Source organism: Rhagoletis pomonella, unplaced genomic scaffold, assembly GCF_013731165.1.
Source record: "Rhagoletis pomonella isolate Grant_MI unplaced genomic scaffold, Rhpom_1.0 Rhpom_scaffold_00002, whole genome shotgun sequence".
Lineage (NCBI taxonomy): Eukaryota > Metazoa > Arthropoda > Insecta > Diptera > Tephritidae > Rhagoletis > Rhagoletis pomonella.
In genome coordinates this window covers 99,766,532-99,772,101 of record NW_023458556.1, presented here as the reverse complement: position 1 = coordinate 99,772,101, position 5,570 = coordinate 99,766,532, and the positions used below count along the sequence as shown (strand labels likewise).

The 5,570-nt window shown below is 37.3% G+C and overlaps 1 long non-coding RNA gene across 1 annotated transcript in view; it reads right to left on the bottom strand.

Moving 5' to 3' along the window:
• LOC118734249 overlaps positions 1 to 5,570 on the bottom strand; it is a 6,443-nt gene continuing 873 nt past the window's right edge. Inside the window, exon 2 of the long non-coding RNA XR_004992363.1 lies at positions 1 to 119. This is a non-coding gene — a long non-coding RNA (uncharacterized LOC118734249). The remainder of the gene's footprint in view (positions 120 to 5,570) is intronic.

Below are 5,570 nucleotides of genomic sequence, written 5' to 3'. Positions count from 1 at the left end.
TTTTTTTATTTTGTGAGTTTGATACCTGTCCTCAGCAAACAAATATTCACCTCACAGTGGGAAAGTTTAAAAGCTTTTTTCTTGAGAGAGTATTTCAAGATTGAAATCACAAGAAAAACCTCACAGAGAGCCCACTCACTCTATTGTAAAATCAGCCAATAATTGAGCTGTTAGTTAATAAAGAAGGATTTATCGGAGCTTCAAAACTACAAATGTATTGTAACGGACCCTGGACACGGCGAGTATACCCCAGCGTTGTAGAATAAGTGTCAGGGCAGCAAAAATGCTTCGTTACAATTGCCGCCCGAGCAGGGACCCTTGGCAAATCATATACGTGCAAAAGAAAATTTAATTTTGAACAAAGAACGCGAGTAAAATGGCGGAGCTAGTCAGCACAACGTGGCTGGATAATACACCAAAGGAACAACTAGTGTCCATTGCACAGGAATTGGGGATCGAGCGTGTGGTTACCGCCCGAGAAATACGCAAGAGGATAACGGCTCTGACGTCCAAGGCGCCCAACGACCTGGAGATTCTCGCTAATTTCCTGTCGATCGATATCACGAATAAAGACAGTGAGGGCACCTAGAAGGACGAGGAGGAGCGAAAGACACCAGTACCACCGAATGAACCTGAGGAGAGTACGAATACTTTTATAGAAAACTCAACACAGAGCCAGTTGGCGGTACCACTACAGCAGCACCAGACACCAACGCACCAACTTCCAACGACAAATCCTGGAAACCAAGCGCCGACCCACACGTTGATGTACGCCAGTACCTTGGGATAGCCTTCTGGGGCCTGTAACACAAGCCCTACAAGTCCTACAAGTGTTCAAATAAATTAAACAAGTTTAGATATTTTGTACCACAAAGCAACTTGTAGTTACAAGTGGCGCACTTGTAATTACTGAACTTTTAAAATTGAGTTACCGCGTACCAAGCTCGGTGGGAAGAACTCTATTACAAATTTGATTGCTCAGATTTGAAAAATCAGTACAAATCAGTACAAATTTAAAAAACTCAGGACATTAGCGTGCTGATTGAAGGAATGAATAAAATCAGTACGAAAGTTGAAAAATCAGTACTGTACTGATAAAATCAGTACGTCAGGCAACCGTAAGTGCGACTCACCGACGCGACCAGAGTGCGACTCATTGACGTTGTAAGCACTATTCACCGGCGCGACCAGAATGCGACTCACCGACGTTGCCAGAGCGCCAACCATGCGTGAACAGAGCGCCACTTACCAACGGCATCAGCGCGATCAGAGTGCCGCTTGTCAACTACGTCAGAGCACCTCTCTCCGCTGTCACCAGAACGTCACACACCGACGAACCCAGAGCGCCTCTTACCGGCATTAGCAACGCGCCACTCATCGGCGCTAGCAGAGCGCTGCCCACCAAAACTAAAGCCACGCCACCACTACATAACGGGCCGGTAACGGAACACGGAGCCGATACCCAGCCACTGGAAGCGACACTACCGGAATTTATCGTTGTAATTTTTATTATATGTTCTTTGTAGAAAGTAAGAGATTTACAGCCGTATTATAACGAGATCACAAAATTCACCCCAGTCACAACTGAGAGTCTTTTCACAATTGGCGTATCTTCGTATCCTTACAAAAGCTCATAAGCTCAAACCATCACATTTGACAGAAAAATTGTGAGCATCAAAGCATCAGGTCACAAATTAAAAAACTGTTAATATAAACGAAACGAAATTTTTTGGATTTCATTTTTGCTCTTTTTAAACATTTACATTTGAAAATGGTGCATGTGTAGGGACTTTCCGATACCATCAAAGTATCGATACCTACTCAAATGAGTTTACTCAAATCGCTATTTCGATACTACTTATATGAGTCAACCGAATGTATCGATACCTACTTATATCGATAACTTTTCATCCTTTTACATGCAACAAAGCGAAATTATTTTTCATACGTTATCTGTGACATACCTTGAGCGGCACCTGAGTGGCAGATCGACCTATCTCGGCAGAGAGTTCGAAATTTTCAATATGTTTTCAGTTGAGGTATCAATATGTATATTTCTTCATTAGTAGCACTAGAAGTAATACGATTACTTAGACAAAAAATTCAACCTTTGAAAGGTTCCCACAAAACTTTACGGCTACAATGCATTGCTTGCACTTTATTGTGGTATCACTAGCTTTGTAAAATTATATCCACACTTTACTGGCCGTCTCCACAGGATAAAATTGATTGCTGTCCAGCTGTAATTTTGGTCACTAGATATAAGTTATATCAGTGGCAATATTTGTGTAGGCTTTTTATATCTTGATATAAGCATTTGTAAGAAACACATTTTTGCCGGATTTAATCACTTATAAAATTTAAAAAAATATATTATTTTACACCCAAGTACATAATAACAAATATTTTGACAGAAAACAGCTCAATTTTTGCTTTTATATTAAAATATCAATAATGTTGCCGACACGAAGTTTTCGTGCAAATGAAAATGTAGCTGTCAAACTACCAAATTGCCGGCAATATATGGCAAGATATAAGCTCTGATATATATTGCTCTTGAAGAGCAATGAGCGGTCTCCATTGGCTATTTATGATCTAACATATGTATCAAGATATAAACTTTATCCTGTGGAGACGGGCAGTTAGATTTTGGCGGTGTCATTGCTTAAAGAAATTATTTTTCATAAAAACGAAGCAATTATTTTCCATAGAACAAATATTGTCGACAAGATGGCACCTGCTCAAATCGATTCGATACAAGTACTTTTCTTTCGATAACAAGTAGGTATCGATAAAACGATTCGAGTAAAAAAAGTAGTTGGTATTGAAACAAAAGTATCAAGTACATACTCGTATTTACTTGTATCGGAACATCCCTATGCATGTGTGCGCTGCTATTTTAGCAAAACGAACGTAGAAGAATTTTGAGAGTGTTGCGCAATGATAGCGATCCGTTTGCTATTCCAGAGGCGGTCTTCATAAGAAACTTTCGCTTTCCCAAAAATCTCTGCCAGGATCTGATACTTGAATTGGAACCGCTTGATACTCAAAAGTCCACCATTCCGTTCACTCTTCGTTTCCTCGCGTCTATATATCTTTTTGCACACGGTTCATATCAAAAATGTGTTGGAAACAATTATACAACAACATCTCGATCCCTGCATCACATTTCCAAACTAATTACTGCAGCAAAAAGGGACGAGATAAAATTTCCACAAAATGAATAAGAAAAAACATGTTACAAATTAGGATAAGGCAAATGGTAATTAAGCAAGTGCCGTGTATCCCTAAAGCCATCGTATAGACAATTTTTCGAAGTGTTTGCAAAGTTACTACTACTATTTTTTTTTTATAATCTTTTACAAAAATGTAGTTTATAATACAACAAAAAATAAAACTTCTAAACCTTGTGCAAAACTAAGGAACATCATTCAATAAATTTGCATACAATTTGCAACTATTCAACTAGATTTTCTAGAAGAATTTTGTGTATGCAGTTTTGTAGTCCATCAAATTTTATAGTAACAAAATGCAAATTTAAAGTTGCTAAAAAATCGCGTCCATTTTTGCAATTTTTTTGTTGACAGTGTCACGCAGTTTTTCCATATAAATTATGTTCGAAAATTTCTTTGTAATTGGCAAAAATCAAAGCGGTTTTTTAGCAAATTGAAACTTGCACTTTACTATTACTATAACTTAATGAGTTACAAATATGCATACTAAAAAATCGAATTTAAAGTTGTAAATTTGTATGTAAATATACTGAATTTTTATTAGTTTCGCACAAAGTTTTAAAATTTTATTTTTATGCTTTTTGTTCTATTATAAACTATATTTTTATATAAAACATTATGACATTATTTATATTGTAGGTTTTATCAAGCATTTGAAATTAAAGGTACAATTGGGGCTATTGACTGCACTCACATTAGCATAATTTTACCTTTTTCAAGGGACAGCAGAAATCCTACATCACTTTACATGAACAGAAAAGGATATTACAGCATAGATGTCGAAGCAGTGTATATGTGAATCTACGGTACGTTAAATACTAACATAAAACTCTTTCCCTTTTTAGGTGTGCAACCATCGTTTGATTTTTACATCTGTAAACGCTATGTTTCCAGGATCCTGCCACGATTCGGGGATATGGAAAACTTCGCAGGTAAGAACTCATTTGATGAGTCAACATAACAGTCAACGCGATACATGGCAGCGGGCATAATTTATGCGTGTACTGTATTTCATAATATCCTGATCAAATATGGCATAGACACTGATGTTGATGAAGATGGCGCCGATAATGGTTTCTCAAATAGTCGTGATAGAATCGCAGAGAATATTAACTTAACAGAAGAAGCAAGAATAAGATGAAGATATATATTATCGTTATAATTAAAAAAATTTCAAATCCGACTTATGTATTCATATCTGCAAATGTAAAGTTTACAGCCAAAACATAAAAAATCGTTCTTTCTACATCTTTAAATTAATGATTTTATTTTAGAGAAATTAGTAACAACTAAACAAGTATAATTCTAAAACGTATACATAAGTTAGCGGAATTGTTTTTACGTTTACATGTTATTCAATTTTTCACAAAACTTGTCTACGGTTTCTGTTAATTTTGTAATTGCTACAGTCAATGCCCCCTGCTGAGCAATTTCAAGCTCATCCCGCTATTGACGTACTCTCATGTCTTCCAGAGCAACATTATACACCGCCTCCAATGTTATTTTTCGTGAAGTTGCGAGCAGAGATATCGGATTGAGGTGGGTATGCGGTCCTGAGAACAAATTTGAATTCTCATTAGATATGTTTGGAAAGTGGTATCATAATCACATCAGAGGAAAATTCAATGTAGTTCTCAGCGCCACTAACCACCACCACATCTTGCAAACATGAGCTTTCCTAATTTAAATAAATCAAGAAAGTAAATAATCAATACAGCGTGCAAATATGAAAATTTTAATCACCTCAAAACCCATATTCACGAGTTCAGGCAATCCATCCACTACTGCTGTACCAAATGTTTCAATTGCCTGATGTTCAAACTCCATTATATCGGGGGTTCGGGGCCCCCCCCAGTGCTTTGCAATTAGGCTTTTGCTTTGTGAGCACGAGAGCGAATCTGGCACTTCCAGTGTGATAAACTCTGAAATGAATAAAATATTTTATTAAAACCGTACCATCTTTTCTTGAATAATAACGCCATAAATTGGTTCCCATAACTAAAACAAATCAACATGTTTCTCATTTCGCAATGCGTTCAATGAATAACAGTTATTAACGATCCAAAAATTGGCGGTGTCCATTGTTATTTTATGAATATATATTTGACTTGCCTGCCGGCACAAGTATTTATTCGCTCGTATTTTGCATTTACGTGCGTATCCTATAGTTTCCTCTTTCCACTTCGACGCTGCCCTTGTTGGTCCTCTCATCGCGTTCAGGTGCTCCGCCAGTTTCTGAAACAAGTTCTGCACAGCGCGCAGTGAATGTGGCTTATTTTCCCTGGTTGCAGTTCGGGATGCTGCTTGCAGAAACTTACAAAATATTGAAGCTGCTCT